Here is a 25,707-nt window from a genome sequence, read left to right on the forward strand (position 1 = left end):
AAAAACAAATAAATAAATAGATAAATTTAAGTATATAAGTACCCAGGTTTGCTTTGTAGTACTCTGTGTAACCTCATTACCCTCTTCAGCCAATCAGAGAAAAGTACTAAAATTATGTAACATCGGCCTAAAAGTCAAAGATATGCTTTATTCCCTTGATAGTACAAGTATTTACTTACACGTACATAAATGTCTTTTTAATCAGTTTAATGCGATAACGATTATTTCTGCATATATGTACATCTACCCACCCAACCCCCCTCCCTCCAAACACACACAAACATACTTTTGTATTTAATTAATGTAATATTAAGTATGATATTTACAGAAAATGGAATACTGAATTACACACACACACACACACACACACACACTACTGGGCGACAGTTATGATAATCAGTAACTGGATACTACTATGTAAGATAATGGTGGTAATTTTACAAGGTGACCACCATACCACCTGAGTTCAGTGCTGGTCATTTTACAGAGTAGCCATCATTCCCTATTAGGTGACTAGCATTCTCCTTTCCACTGAGTGTCCGCTATTCCCCTAAGGTAACGAACCTTCTGCGTGATCACCATTCATCCAGGTGACCAATGAAGAATACATGTTACCACCTACAAGATAGATAATTGGTCACAGTTAAGAAATTGAACAGGTTATCATTTTTTTTAAAAATTGAACCAGTCACTATCAAACAAAAACAGAATGGATCACCATTCACAGAAAGGTAATGCGTCATCATTTCAAAAAAGAAGTGGAATAGGTCTCCATTAAAAAAAACAGAATGTGTTATCGTTTTGAAACAGTTGAATGGGTCATTATTCAATGAAACAGAATGGGTCACTAGTAAGACAACGGAATGGGTTACCATTTAGAAAACAGAGAAAACACCATTTAAAAAACTGAACTGTTCACAAGTTAAACAAATGGAATAGGTCACTATTTAAAGAAAAAATATATTGCCACTATTTAAAAAAATGGAATGGGTCACTGAAATTGCTCTCAATGGTACAGAAAAATTGTATCAACTCGCTCCTAAAACAGAATCAACCCATCCCAAACTGTAACAGTTTGCCCCAAGCTGAATCAACTTGCACCAAAATCCGTGTAAACTTGCTTCAAAACTGTATTAACCTTCTCCAAACTGTAATAAATTTCCTCCCAGAATGTGCAGTTTTCCCTGAACTGTATCAACTTGGCCCCTAAACTTACCACATTGCCCCTCAGACTATACCCACTTGCCCCAGATTGTATTAACTTGGCTGCAAAACTGTATCAACTACCCACTAAACCACAACAAACTGCCCCAGTACTGTAACAAAATATTCCAAAACTGTGACAAATTTCCACAAAACGTAAGTAATTGACCCAAAACTGTCAAAAAAATCTCAAAACTGTAGCACATTTCCCAAATACTACAAAAATTTTTCCAAACTGATAACAAATCTCCCTGAAGTTACATAAAATTTCCCCAATTACAAGTAATCGCCTTCAAAACTGTTACAAATAGCCCTCAAAACTGCAGCACAATGCCCAGCAATATTGTATCAAACTGCTCTGTGTACTTTCTTATCATTCAAATTTCATCCCACAAACTACTCCGCATTTCCTTCCCTCATCACTAAACTTCGTGACAAGTGCACGCGCGCGCATGCGCGCGCGCGCGTGTGTATGTGTGTGTGTGTGTGTGTGTGTGTGTGTGTGTGCGTGTGTGTTTGGGTGGGTGAGTGCGTGTGTACACACGAAATATTTCTACAGTAAACTTCACATATTTGTGCCTCTGCCTCAAACTGAATGCTATACCATAACATTAAAAAAAATAATAATTTAATTTTTCATACAATGTTCAAGAAAGTGTAATCCCTTGAGCTCTCAGACTGTTTCGTCAGTAATTCAAACACACACCCACCCACAAACACAAACACACACACACACACACACACACACAACTTGCGTACTGCTGCACCATGAATAAGTACAGACATGGACTTGATGGATTCTTGAAAATTTCGCGCAGCTATGGCTGGAAGGCAGTAAAGGGCTTATTGGTATATTGGATGTCACGCGTGGGTGATGTTAACATTCTGAAAACGATTCTGCGAGGTAGCATTACGACACATCTCGGCGGACACTGTGTAGAAATGTGAAATAATCAAGGCAGGACGGGGCAACGACGTGCTGCGAAGAACTCATATATTGCAGTTACAACAGCGCCTGTGTGTAAGGGCCGAAGCAGGCCGAGGAAAGCCGGCGCAATTATCAAAGCGCACTCCACTTGTCTCTTCCAGAGGAACTATGTCAGAGGCATAGGGAAAAGACGTATAAATAAGCGAGCCTGGATGCTCAAAGCAAGCAGTCGTATCGCCGTTCTGTCTGTCTCTAGAACCAGAGAGAATGACGATTGTTTAAGTTGCAGGCCAACCACGACGAGCTTTTGGTAATGTACATCGACAGCCGGCCCCCCTGCTGAAGCTACCTCCAACCTCTGCTACTCGGACGCGTCATTGTTGTGGCGAGGCACGCCGGGCCTCGGAGCTGCACGGGCGAGAGGAGCGAGAGGGCTGCTAGCCGCCGCTATCTGGGTGGCATCATCGGTGACTTCAAGCTGTCGTCCACATAGGTGGGGCCGGGGCCTGAACTTGTGGACTCCCGGCAGCAGATCTGTCTGCTAGCACTGAACAAGCAGCCCTCGGAGGATGGCGGGAGGTGCTAAGGATCACTACAGTGGCGGCGGGCGACTGTTCCCCTTCAGTGCTCTATGTGGGGTCAACGCGTCACTCTTGAGGGAGCAGTAAGCCGTGTTCCAGGCAATCAGGAGCAGCTAGCACTTAGGTGGCCACTTAGCCGTGGCGCGAATAGCCCTACATCCACAGGTAGGGTGAGTTGGTCGCTGAGGCTGCAGATCCCGGCATTCGCGTTGGTGCTAACACACGTAAGGTCGTAAGTAGTAGGGTAGTGGCGGCCTCGGTGCAATTTTAGTATCAAATTGATATGCAAATTAATTAAATTGATCAATTAATTACCCCCACACCCGCTCACCCCAACCCCACCCCAAGATGGCGTCACATGTTTTTCCCAGGTGCATGTGTGCCCCAGCCTCCTCCTCCTCCTCCTGCCCCCAACCCCCACCTGTCTCCCAAACCTACCCTACTGGCGGGAAGCTCAAATTTTGGTGGGAAGATAGGGCTACCTTCACTAACCCAAGAAAATGGTGGGAAAAGGACTCAGCCTGTTCTAGGCTGCTAGAGAGAGGAAAGAGTGTTATTTAATTTTGGAACAGTTTATTCAGGGATGGATTTCACGTAGTTTGTTTATTACGTTGATACAAAACACTGGCCCTAACGGGCTTGGGGTCAGAATATATAGTTTACAGACCTGGAAACTACTCGTAAATCACCGAAATAATACAGTACACTGATGTACAGACACGAAAACAACTCAAAAATTACCGAAATAATGCATTGCACAGCCTACAGACATGTTCACAAAATAATTCAGTACCCTGATGTGTAGACAGCTTCACTGAGCGTAAAATTATCAATATAATGCATGTAACATGCTCACATAGCTTAAACAGCCGAGAACCACTCACAGCATGTAGAAAAGCTTTCGGACTACCTTTAACAAATTCAACCATGACTTATCAGTGATCTGTTTCCTACAGAGGTCCATGGCGGGATGATGACCGTCTGTGTCAGGCAGACACACCAGCCGTGCCTGTCTCACAGGCGAGATGTGTCTGGGTGTGCACATCTGGAGAGGGTGGCAACGTGTTTGCCTGGCCACCATGACTGGTGCGTTGACACATCGCCTTTGTACTTGTGGGTCCAGCATGGACTAGTAGTGTTAACACTAGGAGACACGCTCCTCTAATTGCTATTCTATATGTGACAGCTCTATGACATGGCCTAATTGCTGAACGAGGTGTTTTCCTAAAAATCCGCCCTTGCAGGCATGGCGAAAAGGTTGTCAGTGTTATACTGACATCTCATGTCTATTTAAATGACAACCAAGTCTTCCTCTGGGCACACTATAGAAGCCTTTTGCACTGATTTCAGAAACTGTTTAAGAAAATATCACAGAATAACACAGGACCCATTATTCCTAGCGATCCTAATGAGACAGCCTGTCCATTACATATCACCCCCTCCCGTAAATCATAAAGTGCTGCAATAATGGTTAATGATGACTTTTGTTGTAGGAGCATTCGTGATTTCTCAGCTTCTCTGCATGGAAATTCCTGCCATAACAGGAGAGCCTGTTCAAAACATGGATCAGCACACATTATTAACGTTTGTGGCGACCTGCCTTCGAGAATAAAAGGTTTGTTTGTGGAATTAAAGGGCCCAGACTGCTATGGTCATCGGTCCCTTTTTCAGAAACTTAAAAAGCATCCACAGAGAATAAAAACGAACAATGGAAAAGACGACAGACGACAGAGGACAAGAAAGACTTAGACAGAGACCAGACAAAAGGAATTAAGATCACGCAGAGGGTGACAGTCGTTGGCCGACCATAGAGACAAAAAAAGGAAAAGCCAACCACCGAGAAATACACTAAAAACTCAGTCCAAAATCGTAGGCCAAAGGCCAGACTTAACACAAAAAAGACAAGCACTTAGATTAAGTGATAAAAGCCCCCTGCCCGAATAAAACGCAAAACTAAGCCTGCCATGGCAGTGTCATCTGTTTAAAGGGCAGGAAGCGTATCAGGCAGTGCAAATGTCTGTCTGAGCACAGCTAAAAGCGGACAGGCCAACAAAATGTGGACCACCGTCAAGGTCACCCTGCAGCGACAGAGAGGCGGGTCCTCACGGCTCAGTAAATATCTGTTCATCAGTCGGGTGTGGCCAATGCAGCGCGACAAAGGACAACTGAGTCCCTGTGAATGGCTCGCATGGATGACCGCCATACAGTCGTCGTTTCCTTGACAGCACGGTGTGGGCAGATCACGCCATTCAGTGACCCAAAGAGCGAAAACTTGGCGGGGTAAGACAGCCCACAAATCAATCTCCGGGAGGCCAATGCCCACATTGGTTCACTGGTGGCCTGTTTGGCCAGGCCATCAGCATGTTCATTGCCCGGGATGCCGACATGACCAGGGGTCCACACAAAGACCACAGAGCGGACGCAACGGGCAAGAGTATGGAGGAACTCCTGGACAGCCATCACCAGACGAGAGCGAGGGAAACACTGGTCGATAGCTCGTAAACCGCTCAGGGAGTCGCTACAGATAACGAAGGACTCACCTGAGCAGGAGCGGATATACTCTAGGGCATGAAAGATGGTGACCAGCTCAGCAGTGAAAACGCTGCAGCCAGCCGGTAATGAGTGTTGTTCGTAATGGTCCCCTAGAGTGAGAGCATAACCGACACGTCCAGCAACCATTGAACCGTCAGTGTAAACAACGCCAGATCCCTGATACGCGTCAAGGATGGAAAGAAAGCGGCGGCAGAGGGACTCCGAAGAGACTGAGTCCTTCGGGCCCTGTGCCAATTCGAGCCGAAGGCAAGGGCGGGGCACACACCACGGGTGTGTACGCAGGGGGGGGGGGGGGGGGCGGGCGCGGAAAGGAGGTGGAAGAGGGAAAACGCCAAGCCTGGAGAGAAGCTCTCTGACGCGGACCGCAATCGTACAACCCGACCAGGGCCGACGTTCTGGGAGATGGACGACTAACTGAGAGAACAGGAGACGATAATTAGGATGCACGGGCAAGCTACAAACATGTGCAACATAAGCGGCTAGTAAACGTTGACGCCGTAACTGCAGTGGAGGGACACCTGCCTCCACAAGTGTGCTGTTCACAGGTCTGGTCCGGAAAGCACCAGTGGCAAGTCAGATCCCGCTGTGAAGGATTGGGTCCAGCACCCGCAACGCAGAAGGGGATGCTCAACCATAAGCCAGGCTCCCATAATCCAGACAGGACTGTATTAACGCCTGGTAGAGCCGTAAGAGGGCAGATCGGTCGGCGCCCCAGCTGGTGTTGCTCAAGCATTGCAGAGCATTAAGATGCCGCCAACACATCTGTTTAAGCTGCCGAACATGTGGAAGCCAAGTCAACCGGGCATCAAAAACCACACCCAGAAACCGATGTGTCTCCACCACAGTAAGAAGTTCGCCGGCAAGATAAAGCCGCGGCTCAGGGTGAACTGTGCGTCGCCGGCAGAAATGCATAACGCGGGTCTTGGCAGCCAAAAACTGGAAGCCATGCTCTACAGCCCAAGAGTGAGACCTGCGGATAGCGCCCTGCAGCTAACGCTCAGCAGCTACAATACCAATGGAACTATAGTAGAGGCAGAAGTCGTCAGCATAGAAGGACGCTGAGACAGACGTTCCCACCGCCGCAGCGAGCCCGTTAATTGCAATTAAAAACAGGTAGGCACTTAAGACAGATCCCTGTGGTACCCCGTTCTCCTGAACTCGGGAGGAAATATGGGAAGCCGCGACTTGCGCGTGGAAGGTATGATTCGACATAAAATTTCGTATGAAAATCGGCAGCGGACCCAGAAGAGCCCAACCATGAAGCGTAGAGAGGATGCGATGGCGCCATGTCGTATCATACGCCTTCCGCATGTCAAAAAAGACAGCGACGAGGTGCCAATGTTGCTGTGTTTGGTATGTTTTCATTTCTCTCTCTCTCTTTCTTTCTTTCTTTCCGGCTCTCTCTCTCTCTGCCCCAGTACTCAACACACACATCACACACACGTAAACTCACACAAACCACGCACTACTTACGCCAAATACAATTCAAACTCGCGCGCCTCACCCAGCAGAACACGCTACGGAACAAATGAACGTAACACAGCCACAACAACACGCAATGGCAGCGAAAACTCCGCCTATTTTTTGAGTAATCGGAAAAAGTGCATTGCCACGCGAACACAGGCAAAGAAGTAAGCTTATTTACTTCGCCAACAACACACGAGAACACACTACATCTTCAAAACTGTAAGTTACAGAAAGAAAACGTGATACAGTCTTAGTTCCGTTCGTAAATGCATAACAAACAGAAAATAAATTACGTTTTGCTGTTTGCAGGCGACAAGTTGTATATTGTGTATCAGAACAGCTACCAAAATAAATGGACAATGACATCATGTAAGGTATGTTACTTATGCTTACACCCACCTTTCGCCAATTAAGTTATAAATGCAACTTTTACATAATGTGTAAACAACACAAATGTTAATATGTTAACAACAAATTTACAGTTAAAAATAAAAAATAGAACCCACTGACGATAGCACAAAAGTGCTGAAACATGTATGGGTGAAACAAAAGAAAAAAGGTGTCTTGCACAAGGCGGAACTTCTCATCCCATTTAGATAGAATGTTCTTCCATTATCCGAGATATTGCAATGTATCACTATATTTCTATCGAAATGGACACAGATTTCATTTTAAAGTTTTTACATTATCTACATTTTTACTGGTAATTACACTACTCGCATTTTTACAGCTATTTAAAATATTTCCATTTTACGCATACTTACAATAAAATCAATTTTTATCATATTATATGGTAGCTATGTTAGGGCAGTCGATTTACGTTATGTGAAAGCATCAAGCATTTATTGTCTTGTGCAGATATAGCAAGTTTTAGTACTCGCAGAAACAATGTACTGATTCAGTTGAACTATGTACTGCACAGCTGCTTGTGTTTCTCAGTCCAGCATGTAATGCATGTAGTTGTCTATGGATAGTCTATTTGCTGAAGACTATTATGATAAATGTGAAATGAGGTTCGAGTCCAAATCTGGCACAAATTTTTGATTGTGACAAACAGCTGATGTCAATCCAAATTCACAAAATGCGAATCCCTTTGTAATAATTGCGAGAGCTGTATTCGTCAGATCAGTGTCTGTTTCTTCAGACATGCACGCAAGTGTGAAAGACATTGTATCGTAATATATTCAGTTACTGCATCAACATAGACACTGTCGTCATTAATGATAAACTCACGCCTGGCGGGGCTAAAAGGATGATGCCTTCCTATGCTTAGGTTCGCCAAAGTGTAGGCCTTTGGAATATAACAGACGGCATCGGTGACCGAGCGGTTCTAGGCGCTTCAGTCCGGAACCGCGCGAATGCTACGGTCGCAGGTTCGAATCCTGCCTCGGGCACGGATGTGTGTGATGTGCTTAAGTTAGTTAGGTTTAAGTAGTTCTAAGTTCTAGGGGACTGATGACCTCAGATGTTAAGTCCCATAGTGCTCAGAGCCATTTGAACCACTTTTTTGGAATATGACTGCGTGGCATATGGAGGTTTGGACTGGTATTGGGTATCGTGATCAGGTAGTCCAAGTTGTTAAGGCAACCACTCATGATGAGTGGGAAATACGGCTTCGAGTCCCAGTCCAGCAAAAATTTTCATTTATCACTAGTAGTTGATCTTAGTACGTATTCACAGTGTGTGAACCCATTTCATGATCAAATACACTCCTGGAAATTGAAATAAGAACACCGCGAATTCATTGTCTCAGGAAGGGAAAACTTTATTGACACATTCCTGGGGTCAGATACATCACATGATCACACTGACAGAACCACAGGCACATAGACACAGGCAACAGAGCATGCACAATGTCGGCACTAGTACAGTGTATATCCACCTTTCGCAGCAATGCAGGCTGCTATTCTCCCATGGAGACGATCGTAGAGATGCTGGATGTAGTCCTGTGGAACGGCTTGCCATGCCATTTCCACCTGGCGCCTCAGTTGGACCAGCGTTCGTGCTGGACGTGCAGACCGCGTGAGACGACGCTTCATCCAGTCCCAAACATGCTCAATGGGGGACAGATCCGGAGATCTTGCTGGCCAGGGTAGTTGACTTACACCTTCTAGAGCACGTTGGGTGGCACGGGATACATGCGGACGTGCATTGTCCTGTTGGAACAGCAAGTTCCCTTGCCGGTCTAGGAATGGTAGAACGATGGGTTCGATGACGGTTTGGATGTACCGTGCACTATTCAGTGTCCCCTCGACGACACCAGTGGTGTACGGCCAGTGTAGGAGATCGCTCCCCACACCATGATGCCGGGTGTTGGCCCTGTGTGCCTCGGTCGTATGCAGTCCTGATTGTGGCGCTCACCTGCACGGCGCCAAACACGCATACGACCATCATTGGCACCAAGGCAGAAGCGACTCTCATCGCTCAAGACGACACGTCTCCATTCGTCCCTCCATTCACGCCTGTCGCGACACCACTGGAGGCGGGCTGCACGATGTTGGGGCGTGAGCGGAAGACGGCCTAACGGTGTGCGGGACCGTAGCCCAGCTTCATGGAGACGGTTGCGAATGGTCCTCGCCGATACCCCAGGAGCAACAATGTCCCTAATTTGCTGGGAAGTGGCGGTGCGGTCCCCTACGGCACTGCGTAGGATCCTACGGTCTTGGCGTGCATCCGTGCGTCGCTGCGGTCCGGTCCCAGGTCGACGGGCACGTGCACCTTCCGCCGACCACTGGCGACAACATCGATGTACTGTGGAGACCTCACGCCCCACGTGTTGAGCAATTCGGCGGTACGTCCACCCGGCCTCCCGCATGCCCACTATACGCCCTCGCTCAAAGTCCGTCAACTGCACATACGGTTCACGTCCACGCTGTCGCGGCATGCTACCAGTGTTAAAGACTGCGATGGAGCTCCGTATGCCACGGCAAACTGGCTGACACTGACGGCGGCGGTGCACAAATGCTGCGCAGCTAGCGCCATTCGACGGCCAACACCGCGGTTCCTGGTGTGTCCGCTGTGCCGTGCGTGTGATCATTGCTTGTACAGCCCTCTAGCAGTGTCCGGAGCAAGTATGGTGGGTCTGACACACCGGTGTCATTGTGTTCTTTTTTCCATTTCCAGGAGTGTATTTGTCTCTCCCATGGAGGAATCACGAATGTGCGAGCATAAGTGTTACGGACTCCATCAGATATGGAAATTTGGAGTCAATACTGGCGACCCGCTCATATAAAGGAAGTGATTATTAGGGGGACTGCTTGCGAGAAGTACGAAATTCGATTTCGAGTCCCGGTGTAGCACAGATTTTCATTTGTCACAAACAGATAGTGGCGATCCAGTATCGCAATTTGCGAATCTATTTTGTAAAAACTACCACAGTTGTGTCAGAACACAGTTTCTTCCTTCAGACATGCATTAATATCTGAAGGAGATTAATGTGAAGATACAGAGACTATATAAGCATAGAAAATGTAACTGTCAAGGACCACTACAAATCATTTTATACCTTTTGCTCTGCGTGTTACGCACCTACAGCATATATTTCTTTGTCCAAGTAAATTCGCCATTAAGTTTGTGTTTCCTTAGGACAACTGCGTTGGCAGTTAATGCCGGTGCCTCTTATGCCTTCACACATCGTTGCTACTTTTATTTTCTGAATCTTTCGCACATTTTACATGAATTTTACAGAAAACAAAATTACTCGTCAGTTTCAAAAATTTCTTCTCAGACTCCTTGATTGCGTTTATGCATTTCTATGTGTTAATCTCATTGTATGGCTTCATCTCGTGAGCTTGCCTAACTGATGTCTTATACATTATTTGCACCCGTGGTCTAGGGGTAACGTCTTTGATTCATAATCAAAACGTCTTCGATCACGGGTTCGAATCCCGCCACCCCTTAAACTTTGATTAACAATCAAGATTGGCGGCGGAAGACTTCCGGCATAAGCATTCACCCTCATTCTGCCAACAGCCAGAGGGCGGAGAGCGGACGGAGGTCCGGGCACTCTCCTAGGGGTGCGAAACTGCCCCTAAAGGTGAAAGAATCTGCAGTTATTAACGGCATGAGGATGCAGAAGGCAATGGAAACCACTGCATTAAAGAAACGTAACGTGTATCCACAGGAAATGTGGCCAGTAATTGAAGAAGTGTCATGATGATCTCTCCGTTTTCAAAAGATTCCGTAACTGTCCCCCATTCGGATCTCCAGGTAGGGACTGCCAAGAGGGAGGTTGCCATGAGAAAAAGATTGGATAATCAACGAAAGTTCTACGAGTCGGGGCGTGCAATGTCAGAAGCTTGACCGTGGTAGGGAAACTAGAAAATCTGAAAAGTGAAATGCAAAAGCTCAATCTAGATATAGTAGGGGTCAGCGAAGTGAAGTGGAAAGATGGCAAGAACTTCTGGTCAGATGAGTATAGCGTAATATCAACAGCAGCAGAAAATGGTATAACAGGTGTAGGATTCGTTATGAATAGGAAGGTAGGGCAGAGGGTGTGTTTTTGTGAACATTTCAGTGACAGGGTCGTTCTTATCAGAATCGGCAGCAAACCAACACCGACAACGACAGTTCAGGTATAAATGCCGACGTCACAGGCGGAAGACGAAGAGATAGAGAAAGAGTATGAGGATACTGAAAGGGTAATACAGTAAGTAAAGTGGGATGAAAATAGTCGTGTGGGACTGGAATGCAGTTGTAGGGGATGGAGTAGAAGGTGTAGAAGAAAAAGTTACAGGAGAAGATAGCCTTGGGACAAGGAATGAGAGAGGGGAAAGAGTTCTGTAACAAGTTTCAGTTAGTAATAGCAAATACTCTGTTCAAGAATCACACGAGGAGGAGGTATACTTGGAAAAGGCCGGGTGATACGGGAAGATTTCAGTTAGATTACATCACGGTCAGACAGAGATTCCGCAATCAGATACTGGATTATAAGATGTACCCAGGAGCAGATATGGACTCAGATCACAATACAGTAGCGATGAAGAGTAGGCTGAAGTTTAAGACTTAGTAAGCATGAATCAATATTGAAAAAAAGTGGGATACGTAAGTACTAATGAATGACGACATCGAAGTTCTCTGAGGCTGTAGATACAGCAAGAAGGAATAGCTCTGTAGGCAGTGCAGTTAAAGAGGAATGGACATCACGAAAAATTTCAATTGATCGATGAAAAGAGGAAGTACAAAAATGTTCTGGGAAACTCAGGAATACAGAAGTACAAGTCGCTGAGGAATGAAATAAATGGGAAGTTCAGGGAAACTAAGACGAAATGGCTGCAGGAAAAATGTGAAGACATCGAAAAAGAAATAATTGTCAGAAGGACAGACTCTGCATACAGGAAAGTCAAAACAACCTTCGGTGACATTAAAAACAAGCCTGATAACATTAAGAGTGCAACGGGAACTCCACTAATAAATGCAAAAGAGAGAGCGCACACGTAGAAAGAATACATTGAAAGCCTCAATTTGGGGGGGGGGGGGGGGGGGAGATCTGTCTGATGTGATAGAAGAAGAAACAGGAGTCGATTTAGAAAAGATAGGGGATACAGTATTAGAATCAGAATTTAAAAAAGCTTTGGAGGACTTAAGGTCAAAGAAGGCAGAAGGGGTAGATAACATTCCATCAGAATTTCTAATATCATAGGGGGAAGTGGCGACAAAACAACTGTTCCCGTTGATGTGTAGATTGTATGAGTCTGGCAATATATCATCTTACTTTCGGGAAAGCATCATCCACACAATTCCGAAGACGGTAAGAGCTGACAAGTGCGAGAATTGCCGCGCAATCAGCTTAACAGCTCATACGTCTAAGTTGCTTAAAAGAATAATATACAGATGGGTGGGAAAGAAAATTGAGGATGGGCTAAATGACGATCAGTTTGGCTTTAGGAAACGTAAAGGCACGAGAAAGGCAGTTCTAACGTTACGATTAATAATGTAAGCAAGACGAAAGAAAAGTCATGACAAGTTCATATGATTTATCGACCGGGAAAAAGCGTTCGACAATGTAAAATTGTGCAAGATGTTCGAAATTCTGAAAAAAGTTGGGGTAAGCTATAGGGAGAGACGGATCATATACAAGATGTACCACAGCCAAGAGGGAATAATTAGAGTGGACGATCAACAAGGAAGTGCTCGTATTAAAAAGGGTGTAAGACAAGGATGTAGCCTATTGCCCTTGCTGTTCAGTCTGTACATAGAAGAAGTAATGATGGAAATAAAAGAAAGGTTCAGGAGTGGGATTAAAATTCAAGGTGAAAGGATATCAATGGTACGATTCGATGATGACATTGTTATCCTGGGTGAAATTAAAGAAGAATTACATGATCTGCTGAACGGAATGAACAATCCAATGAGTACACAGTATGGATTGAGAGTAAATCGAAGAAAGTCGAAGGTAATGAGAAATAGTATAAATGAGAACAGCGAGAAACTTAAAATCAGGATTGATGGTCACAAAGTAGATGATGTTAAGGACTACTGCTACCTAGGCAGTAAAATAACCAATGACGGACGGAGTAAGGAGGGCATCAGAAGCAGACTAGGTATGAGAGAAAAGGCATTCCTGGCCAAGAGAAGTCTACTAATATCAGACATCGACCTTAATTTGAGGAAGAAACTTCTGAGAATGTACGTCTGGAGTACAGCATTGTATGGTGATGAAATATGGACCGTGGGAAAACCGGAAGAGAAGAGAATACAAAGCATTCGAGATGTGGTGCGACGGACGAATGTTGAAAATTAGGTGAACTGACAAGGTAAGGTATGGGGAAGTTCTGCGAAGAATCGGAGAGGAAAGGAACATGTAGAAAACACTGATAAGGAGAAGGGACAGGATGATAGGACATTTGTTAAGATATGAGGAAATGACTTCCATGGTACTAGAGGGAGCTGTAGAGGGCAAAAAAGTAAAAAAGTAGAGGAAGACAAAGATTGAAATATTTCCAGCAAATACCTGAGGACGTAGGTTGCAAGTGTTACTCTGAGACGAACAGGTTAGCAGAATTCGTGGCGGGCCGCATCAAACCAGCCAGAAGACTTAAAATAATGCAGATTAATCTAATAAATAACATTTCTTATATGTGTGTGTGGTGTCTGCCTGGATGGAAAGGCACCATGCGTAATCCGCATATGTGAAACATATTATGTAAATTGATGGTGGAGGGGGTGGAAGGAAAGGAAAGGAACCCTTGATGTTTGCTGTATCGGGAATTTATGCGGAATCAGTAGCGAAGAGTGAAATTGTGTACTGGGCCGGGATTCGAATTTGGGATCTCCTGCTTGGTAGGCAGTTGCATTAACCACTGCACCTTTCCGACAAAGTGTTTACCACAGTTGTGCAGACTATCTCGGCACGCCCCCTGGCCAACCCAGACTCCACCCAGCGTCACCTGTCCACAGTCCCTATCCATGTCCACCATGCTCGCTACTGTGATATTCCAACAGGAGATCGAAAATAAGTTTGGGGCTGGGTTTAAGTGTGAGCTGGCAGTTGCGATAATCACCGTGTCTGGAAGGCGCAGTGGTTAACGCAACTGTCTAGTAAGCAGGAGATCCCTGGTTCAAGTCCCGGTCCACGACACTTGTCACTGCTGAATCCACATAAAGTCCCAATGCAGCAGAAGTTCCTAGCCTTACCTCCCCCACCCCTATCAGTCGACATACTATATATAAGAATTGCAGAGTCTGCAAAGTGCCTATTATTTTGGATAAGCCCAAACGAACCGAAACCCTGCATTCATATATTTGATTCACCTCGGTGCGCAATGAATCCACCACCATCAGTGGGGATGCGCAATTACGTTCGACCTGTCACGGAAATTTGAAAGTAGCGCGCATGCAGGACATGGACAGGGACTGTGGGTGGGTGGCGCTGGATTTCAGTGTGGGTCGGCCAATGGCAGTGCCGACATAGTCCATGCAATTGCAATAAACACTCCAGGACGGCGCAGTGGTAAACGCAACTGCCTAGAAGCAGGAGATCCTCGATTTGAACCTCAGTCTGGCAAACATTTTCACTCCTCGCCACTGATTCTGCATGATGTCCCAACGCAGCTGACATCAGTAGTTCCTTCCCTTTCCTTTCCTGAGATTCTTTACTGAAATATTCATATGGAAAAATTCCCTTTCGATTAAATAGATGAAACTCGCAATCGCCAGGAAGTATACTCTCATTATTTTAGGTGCTGCGAATTTTTTTTTATAGTGGAGACATCGAGAGACAAAGCGAACAGATAAATAAAAAATTAATTTTGCAGTACTAGTCTTGGTTGTATTACAGCTATGCATTTCATAAAAGATTTACATTTTCCCATATTCGAAGGCAGAATAGAAAGGCAACCTGTGTTTCTTCACTGCCATCTGCATTTATTTTGTTCATGAATGTTCGTGCTAAATAAAAGCCCATCGTAATTGCTCAGACTGTGGCCCACAACAGTTACTGTATAATGAGGTATGTAGCTTACGTTACAACCAAGATGTGTTGCGTCTCTGTGCATAGCAGTGTAATGATGGTGGTCTCTGTTGTATATCGCCTTCCTCAAGTTGTCTCTGGTAAATAAGACAAATCTCTGACGCGGAGAACTCTGATTCTTTCTCTTGGTTTATATCCACTGTTTTTGCAAAAAAAAGGCAGTCATAATCTCAATGATTGCATAGATCTGTTCTACACCTCATGCTCATACATTAAGGATAATTGCAGAATGCGGTGCCACACAACGTGGACTACACTTAACTGGCGCTAATAGCATAGGCACATAGGGAATACACACGACACTGATCTCTAAGCCCACGGTATTGGTGATCAGTTGAGAAAACCGTTCCGAAATACATGTGCTACAAAATGCCACTCCTGCGCATTTACCGTGACATCCATATGAGATATGATCACCATGTACACGTACACAGGCCGCACAACGGGTTGGCATAGTCCGGATCAAGTGGTCGAGCAGCTGCTGGGGTGCACCAGAAACTGTCGGAGGTCCTGAAGTGTCGTAGGGGTTTGAAGACGTACAGCGATACGTCGACCGAGAGCATCCCAGATGTGCTCGATGGGGTTTAGGTCTGGAGAACAGGCAGGCCACTCCATTCGCCTGATATCTTCTGTTTCAAGGTACTCCTCCACAATGGCAGCTCGGTGGGACCGTGCGTTATCATCCATCAGGAGGAAGGTGGGACTCACTGCACCCCTAAAAAGGCGGACATACTGTTGGAAAATGACGTCCCGATATACCTGACCTGTTACGGTTCCTCTGTCAAAGACATGCAGGGGTGTACGTGCACCAATCATAATCCCACCCCACACCATCAAACCACGACCACCACACAGGTCCTTTTCAAGGACATTAAGGGGTTGGTATCTGGTTCCTGGTTCACGCCAGATTAAAACCCGGCGAGAATCACTGTTCAGACTATAAATGGACTTGTCCGTGAACATAACCTGTGACCACTGTTCCAATGACCATGTACTTTGTTCTTGACACTAGGCTTTACGGGCTCAACTCTTCCAGTGGTTGCGGTAAGTCCCCGAGCAAGGCTACTTGCAGTCCTCCGTGGCCGTCTGCGGGCACTAATGGTGAGATATCGGTCTTCTTGTGGTGTTGTACACTGTGGACGTCCCGTACTGCAGCGCCAGGACATGTTTGTTCTCTGCTGGAATCGTTGCCATAATCTTGAGATCACACTTTGTGGCACACGGACGGCCAGAGCTACGACCAGCTGTCTTTGACCAGCCTCCAGTCACCCTAGTATTCTACCCCTCATAATGTCATCAATATATACATAGCCATCTTCAACACACAGTCACCATTAGCACGTCTGAAAACGTCTGCACACTTACTCGCTGCACCGTACTCTGACCTGCACCAACACACCTCTGCGTTGCTGCCAGCGCCACCGTGCTACGACCGCATGTCAAATGCACCGCATGGTCATACCCCGAGGTAATTTAAACCCGCAAACAGCCCACCAGAGCGTCGTTTCACCATTTATCAGCATTATCCTTAATTCATGAGCATGAGTGTATATTCTGCAAATCACTTCTCCGTATACGTGCTGTAAATAATCTAAATTTATTGTTACGATTCTTACGGGAGCGACTTGTATGGGGTTGTAACATATTCTTAGAGTCATTATTTAAACCCAGTTCTTAGAACTTTGTTAGCACACATTCTCGAGATAGTTTCCGACTGTTTTCTAGAGCCTGCCTTTACATTTCTTCCAACATCTCAGTCACAGTTACAGAAACCTGTTACCGTTCATGTTGCCCTTCTCCGTATACGTGCAGCATCCCCTACTAGTTTTACCTGGTAGAGGTCCCACCGACTTCAACAATATCTAGAATGGGTCGCACGAGCGATTTGTAAGCAATTCCCTATGCAAGTAGATTGCATTATCTGTTCAGCAAACAATTCAGTGCAATCACTGCCAGTGTACAATTTAAACTTGGACTGTTAGTTTCTTACATGCAGTGTAAATAGTAAGCAATGCTCAGTAGCTTCTGATAGGAATACGACCAGTATCAAATCCTTTTAGAACTGACCTCTGAAAACAAACATTATCCAATGATTTAAGGTCTATTACTGTGTGGAATAAGAATTGTATGTAATGTGTGTAATTACGACTTTTGACAGATTCGAATATAATCTTGCATATAATCCCTTGTTTTTGTTAACATTAATTCGCATGTGAAATAATTTTCATTCAATGCCCAGTTAGAAATGGAAACTTGGAAGATTTCCAGTTTTTTTTTCAGCCTTCACTAAATTCAGGTTGCAGTACACTCATATTCTTTGTACTGAGGTATGACCGTTTTGAACTTGCTTGATTGGGCAAGAGAAACTTGCACACAAGCACAGAGCTGATTTTAAGAGGTTGGTTAGTTAGTCAAACTTGGTTCTCGAGCATGTAAAAACAATCACCCAAGAAATGGTTTGGCTCCCTAAATCCAAGCGCATTGTCTATAGCACCAGAGCATATACGATTTCTACATGCAGACTCGACAGCATTCCATTTGAGATCATCTAATTTAATGCGTTTTTATGCCAGTTCACCAGTTATAACATTATTATTGGGTTAGCAATCGCAGGCCAGCCTACCAGTCAAAGTCTTCTCCTTATTCTTCTTCTTCTGCAAATTCTCGAATGCTGCTGATGTTGCTGCTTCTTGCTGATTTTCCAGGTAGTAGATCGGGAGGAGGTTGGTATTAGACTGTTGCCTGATCGGGGCAAGGGTACTACACCGTTAATTCTTCACTGTTGCTCGCAGATTCTGTAACATTAAAATTCTTCACTGCGGCTCGCAGATTCTCTAACATTAAACGATAAAAAAGTGAGTTCGCAGTCATAGTTGTGAAACACGTATAACAAATGACAGACTGCGTGCAGAAGAATACTTTACTTATATTGCTACTCATTTAGAATTTCACCTCTGCTATCACACTCTAACTGCCCATTATGTCGACAAGTGTGAAGATGTAACATCAATGGATTCCGCTTTTTATATCCTACAAGTTGTGCAGAAGTGATTCCACCTCCAACAAATTTCTTGCGAGTTCTTGATGAATGAGAGCCTGTGTGTGAAGATTCTCAGAATCTAGAGTTTAGGCCGGCCGCTGGTGGCCGAGCGGTTCTAGGCGCTTCAGTCTGGAACCACGCGACCGCTACGGTCGCAGGTTCGAATCCTGCCTCGGGCATGGATGTGTGTGATGTCCTTAGGTTTGATAGTTTTAAGTAGTTCTAAGTTCTAGGGGACTGATGACCTGAGATGTTAAGTCCCATAGTGCTCAGAGCCATTTGAATCTCGAGTTTACAGTCACATGTGTTCCGACAGGGCAAGTATGCCTCCTGCTTCATCTTTCTCGATTAGCAGGAAACAGATAAGCATACTACACATCGCTGTGCAGTCTTATGATAGTAAAATATGGCATCTAGTCTCAAGCAGAGGAGGTTTCTGCATTAAATTTTAAAAATAATAGTAGAGAAAAAGACGAAACCAGTTTTAAAACATAAATATTTTATTATATTGTAAATAATAAACGATATAGAAAATATTTTCGTCAAGTAGCCTATGTGACAGATCATATGTACTTTTCATATGTAAAACCCATGAAGTGTCGATAAATAATTCCATAAAAGTGTAGATCTTGGTGTTCTGATTTTAAATTGTAATGAAATGTGTCAACTCCGCCATTGCCGGTCCCAAGCCCGGATGAGAAAGGAGGAGGGTTAGAGGATGGGCCAACCCCCCATCCTCTGTAAAAAAAAAGATTCTGGTTAAAGAAAAAGACAAAAGGAAAAACTGGACGGATCAAAATGGTGACGAAACTGGATACGTAAATGGATTTTCTGGATTTAGAATTGGAACATGGAATGTAAGGTCAATCATGACGGGGGGAATGAAACAACTTGGAGGAGAACTGAGTAAATATCAATGCATAGTGGCAGCAATTCAAGAAACAAGACTTCCTCAGGGTGTTATGAAGATTGGAGATACTCACACGCTCTTTAACAGCAATGAGCTAAGCCCAGCCTGGACTTCTGGAGTTGGTTTTGCTGTACACAATAAAATGATATCGGCTGTCAACAAATGGTCTCCTGTAAACGACCGAATCTGTTGGATGATTTTACACGCTAAACCATATAAGATCTGCCTAGTCAACTGTCATGCCCCATCAGAGGATGCCGATGAAGAAACAAAGAATAACTTCTATCTAGAACTAGAGAATGTAGTAGACAAACTCCCAAGACACTCAATTCAGTTGATAATGGGAGACTTCAATGCCCAAGTGGGAAGAGAAGTGCAGTATCGTCCAACGATAGGGCCTGATAGTATCCATGAAACAAGCAACGAGAATGGTATCAAATTAATTAACCTTGCCGATACAAGGAGAATGATCGTTAGAAGCACATACTTCCCCCGCAAAGCAGTGCATAAAGTAACCTGGATATCCCCAGATGGAAGTACGATGAACCAGATCGATCACGTTCTTGTTGACCGAAGACATCATTGTAGTGTCGAGCATGTAAGATCCTTTCGCGGGGCAGATATGAATTCAGACCATTTCTTAGTGGTAGTCAAACTACGTCTGAAACTTTCAACCATGTGGAGAAGAAATTCTGAAATGATGGTCCGCTTCGACAAGAATAAGTTGAAAGATGTAGAAGTGAGACAGCGCTATCAAGAAAAAATTGCAGAACATCTCACAATAACAGAGAACCCTACCAGTGTGGAGAACGCATGGATGCTGCTGACGAATGCAGTGTTAGAAAGTGCAAATGAAGAACTAGTTTGCGATGCAAAACGAAGAAGTAAACCTTGGTTCGATGAACAATGTCGAGAATCTGTTGAGATTAGATCAGCGAAGAGGATAAAATGGCTACAGCAACTCTCGGAAGAAGCAAGGGTAGCTTACTACGAAGCGAGGCGTAACACGGACCAACTCATGAGAAAGAAGAAACGGGACCACCACAAAAGTCTGTTGATTGCAGTCGAAGAAGCAAAGTCGTCACGCTCGTTTTTCCAGGCCTCAAGATTCGCCAGAGGCGCATACAGACAACGTACATTGGTCCTAACGAATGAGACGGGTGAAGTTGTACCGCCAGAAGAGCAAGCAACCCTATTTAAAAAACATTTTGAAAACCTATTGAATCCCGACAACCCACCAGTAGGGACAACACAGACGGATGCCCGTTTTGACAGAGTTGAAGTCCCTGAACCATCTGAGGAAGAAATCAGTGTTGCCCTAAAAGCACTCAAGAACAACAAGGCTCCAGGAGGTAGTGGTATCACAGCTGAGATGCTTCGCTTGGGAGGGGAAACACTGGTGGGTGCTTTGAAACGATTAATTTCTACCATCTGGGAAGCAGAAGTTATTCCTGAGGAATGGAAGGGAGCAATCATATGTCCCATATTCAAGAAGGGAGATGCTACTCATGTATCCAACTACCGAGGGATTTCGTTACTTGAAATTGGCTACAAAGTTTTTACAACACTGCTACTAAACCGCATGAAACCACTGGCTGAAGGAATTGTAGGGACCTATCAATGTGGGTTCGTTGCTGGACGATCGACAATTGATCACATATTTACTCTGAGGCAGTTGATAGAAAAATTCTACGAATTCAATAAGGATCTACACCTCATCTTCATCGATTTTCGACAAGCTTATGACAGCATTGACCGCGCCACGTTATGGGAAACGTTAGAGGAACTTGGCATCCCATCAAAATACATCCGCTTAATTGCTGCTTGCTACTCTCAGTCTACGGCCCAAGTGCGGTTTGGTAATCAACTATCACCATCATTCAGTATACAAAATGGATTGAGACAAGGAGATCCATTGGCGCCAATATTATTCAATTTGGCCCTGGAAAAAGTAAGCCGTGACACTTGTCGAACCAGAGAGATGGAGATGGTGGGAGCAGACACAATCTTGGCATTTGCTGATGATGTTGTGATCCTTGGCGACACTCTAGAGCAAGTACGCAGGGATACTTCCCGTTTCCTCCACAATGCAGAGAAAATTGGGCTGGTGGTGAACGAGGAAAAAACTAAATATCTTGTTGTATCACGCCGCCGAGATCTCCCTCCTTCCATTGATGTCGACAGGCATACCTTCGAACGAGTTGAAGAGTTCAAGTACCTGGGCTCCATACTAACAAATAGAAGTGAAGTAACGAAAGAAGTACAGCAACGTATAACAAATGCTAATCGCATGTTCTTTAGCCTGAACAATCTTTTCAGATCTCGGCTGATATCGCAGAAGAACAAGATCCACCTATACACGACACTGGTGAGACCAGTACTTTTATACGGCTGTGAAACTTGGGCAACATCAGCAACAGCAGAAGAAGCAATATGTGCTTTTGAAAGGAAGGTACTTCGGAAGATATATGGACCCATCTACAATGCCATGGAAGGTAAATGGGAACGAAGAAAAAAAGAAGATTTATACCAGCGGTATGGAAAGCCACACATTGGACGAATATTGGCGCAGAAGAGACTCCAATGGTTTGGCCACATCCTACGGGCAGACGGATCCCTTCCAAACAGAGTCCTCCACTCTCAACCCACAGGAAAACGCCCTAGAGGACGCCCAAGAACTCGATGGAAGGATAGGATAACAACGATCCTGAAAGAAGTGGAACCAGCAGCCGTGGAGGAGGACGCCAACGACCGGATGAGATGGACTGCCATCTGCAACAGCTCCCTCCTCTCGTGTAATTGACAGACACTGCGTGTGTGTTTTTTTTTTGTTTTTTGTTTCTGTAATGTATCCCTCTTGCCTTTTAAACCTTTGATTGAATGCCCTGTTTATTTTTTCGTTTTTCTTTAAGCTGTAATGTACATATGTAACTTTTACTACTGTATAGAGTACTTTTGTAAGTCTTTTTGTCTTTACTTTTCCTTTTGTTCTTCTTGCTGTAGGCCTTAAAGGCCCGACAAGGCAATAAATGATGATGATGATGATGATGATGAATGAAATGTGTCAGCCGATATATATTCCAAGTATTATACTAATGCTAAGGAAAGCTGGAGCTGCAGTTTAGTGTTAACTGCACTTCATCCACGCATGTCAAGCCTGCTTACAGAAAGATATATTCTTTGCCAATTTATTCATTTCATTTTGTGTATAAAATAAAAATTCGTAAGCTATATTCGTGTTGTCTTCTCCTCCCGCAGTTACTTACAAGTGAATGGTAGCAAACTGTCTGCTTGTTCATTCCGGCTGAATGTTTATCAGGGATAGCTCCTATTAGTGTTTAAAACTTATGATGGCTCAATTGCAGAACATTCAATCAGTTGAAGAGAAATCGACAAAAAGTGTGGAAACAGTTCGTGTGGAATTTTTCAACCTGCTTTGGAATATGAGTGAGATTCGTATTAGTTTCCACAGAAGAGCTGAAAATATAGCCCGACGCAGTATTATCCTGGCAGACATCAAGGAGCAGTGTCCAAGTGGACATGTCATATTACCACAGGGTGCTACAATGAAGGAAGACACGCGTCATTGTTGAATTATTATGCATACGGTAAATACCGTTTTTATTTTCTTCCCTTAGCACAAAATTTATATCGTAACGAGATGCGAGGTCAGCTCATATCTTCCCAACTGTTGCCAGAGATTCAACATGCATATCTGCGAGACTGGGTTTTCCGGGGATTTCTTGGACTTTGGAGCTCGCCTTCTTTGGAAAGAACCTACAGACAATCGCTTAGTAATCACAGTATTTCTTACTGACTCATCGTTATGGAATTTTATAAAGCAGGAAGACAAGCTGACGAGTCATTGTCAGAGATGCCATCATCAATGTGGACAGTCACCCTGTAAAATATGTCCCATTCAGTAGTACCCAAAGGTGATGGTAGTCACCCCGTTGACTGATCATTATAGTCCCATTCCAATAACATTCACTCAGCTGACCATCATTGCCCTTAACCAGTAACATGTGTCTGTGTGTGTGTGTGTGTGCGTGTGCGTGTGTGTGTGTGTGTGTGTGAACGTAATTTCATACGCTATTTTATCTAAAGAGCAATTTTAATATTACGCTGAGAGGTCTGTTTGATTGTTTGTATGTTTGTGTGAGGGAGGGGTGGGTGGTACGTAAGTATCACGGAAATAATGCATATATTAGACTTTGGTGTAGTTTTCATACATTATTTTTACACTGACTAAAAACATAGTGTACGTGTTTGTAAACATCTTTGGCTTTCTCGGAAATAATGAGTATCTTTGACTTTCAAGTGGAAGTTATGCAATATTTTTACCGAATGTCTAGCGCCATTTTCAAAAGCTCATGTCAATACTACACTCTGACTGGACGGAGAAGAGAGCGAGGGGGAAGGGCGTGGAGTACAAAGCACAAATGGGCTAGTAAATGTCTTTAAACTTATTTTATTTGTTTGCTTATTGGAACTAAATTTGACTGGTGTCTCATTTTCATATTTTGCTGTGACTGGCAGGGGAGGGGGGGGGGGGGGAAGGGAGGGAGAAGACAGAAATGGGGTAGTTTCACCATCATAGATTTTGACAGGGTGAGGATAGTGTGAGGAAAGGGGTAAAGAGCGTGTGGCAGCATGCCCTGGGTGCTTGCAATGCCTGCGTTTGTCTCGGTTGTGAACACGAGATGGAAAACATTACCTTGAGAAGAAAACGAGACAAAGCGATTAGCCTCCTCACTCGGCAGCGTCTTGTAAGCCAAGTGGGATGCCATCTTTGTCTCCTTCTAAACCTTAGAACTCATTCCTTTGATAAATACGTTACCTCTTCCTCCTCAAGTAGCACAAAATTTCTGTCTAGGTCCGAGCCTAGAACAAAGGTACGGCATGTTGTTGAATGGATACAACTGGATAATGCCTCGAACTATTCTCAGCTCCTCCGACGGAAGGTGACTAGATTGTTGCAATAAAAAATTACTCCCCGTTTATTAGTTTAACGTTCTGTTAATCCTCTGGCCAACAAATAAACTGCCAACATTACGCAGGAACTCGTCTGATTCTACGTAGTTTCCTGTGTTTCCTATTAATTTTAGACGCGAAATATTTTACTGCCCCCCCCCCCCCCCTGAACCATGGACCTTGCCGTTGGTGGGGAGGCTTGCGTGCCTCAGCGATACAGATGGCCGTACGGCAGGTGCAACCATAACGGAAGGGTATCTGTTGAGAGGCCAGACAAACGTGTGGTTCCTGAAGAGGGGCAGCAGCCTTTTCAGTAGTTGCAGGGGCAACAGTCTGGATGATTGACTGATCTGGCCTTGTAACATTAACCAAAACGGCCTTGCTGTGCTGGTACTGCGAACGGCTGAAAGCAAGGGGAAACTACAGCCGTAATTTTTCCCGAGGACATGCAGCTTTACTGTATGATTAAATGATGATGGCGTCCTCTTGGGTAAAATATTCCGGAGGTAAAATAGTCCCCCATTCGGATCTCCGGGCGGGGACTACTCAAAAGGACGTCGTTATCAGGAGCAAGAAAACTGGCGTTCTACGGATCGGAGCGTGGAATGTCAGATGCCTTCATCGGGCAGGTAGGTTAGAAAATTTAAAAAGGGAAATGGATAGGTTAAAGTTAGATATAGTGGGAATTAGTGAAGTTCGGTGGCAGGAGGAACAAGACTTTTGGTCAGGTGATTACAGGGTTATAAATACAAAATCAAATAGGGGTAATGCAGGAGTAGGTTTAATAATGAAAAAAAAAAATAGGAGTGCGGGTAAGCTACTACAAACAGCATAGTGAACGCATTATTGTGGCCAAGATAGACACAAAGCCCATGCCTACTACAGTAGTACAAGTTTATATGCCAACTAGCTCAGCAGATGATGAAGAAATTGGTGAAATGTATGACGAGATAAAAGAAATTATTCAGGTAGTGAAGGGAGACGAAAATTTAATAGTCATGGGTGACTGGAATTCGTCAGTAGGAAAAGGGAGAGAAGGAAACATAGTAGGTGAAGTAGGTGAATATGGATTGGGGGGAAGAAATGAAAGAGGAAGCCGCCTTGTAGAATTTTGCACAGAGCATAACTTAATCATAGTTAGCGCTTGGTTCAAAAATCATAAAAGAAGCTTGCATACCTGGAAGAATCCTGGAGATACTAAAAGGTATCAGATAGATTATATAATGGTAAGACAGAGATTTAGGAACCAGGTTTTAAATTGTAAGACATTTCCTGCGGCAGATGTGGATTCTGACCACAATCTATTGGTTATGAACTGCAGATTGAAACTGAAGAAACTGCAAAAAGGTGGGAATTTAAGGAGATGGGACCTGGATAAACTGAAAGAACCAGAGGTTGTAGAGATTTTGAGGGAGAGCATAAGGGAACAATTGACAGGAATGGGGGAAAGAAATACAGTAGAAGAAGAATGGGTAGCTCTGAGGGATGAAGTAGTGAAGGCAGCAGACGATCAAGTAGCTAAAAAGACGAGGGCTAATAGAAATCCTTGGGTAACAGAAGAAATATTGAATTTAATTGATG

This window comes from Schistocerca serialis, chromosome 4 (assembly GCF_023864345.2).
Source record: "Schistocerca serialis cubense isolate TAMUIC-IGC-003099 chromosome 4, iqSchSeri2.2, whole genome shotgun sequence".
NCBI classification, from domain to species: domain Eukaryota; kingdom Metazoa; phylum Arthropoda; class Insecta; order Orthoptera; family Acrididae; genus Schistocerca; species Schistocerca serialis.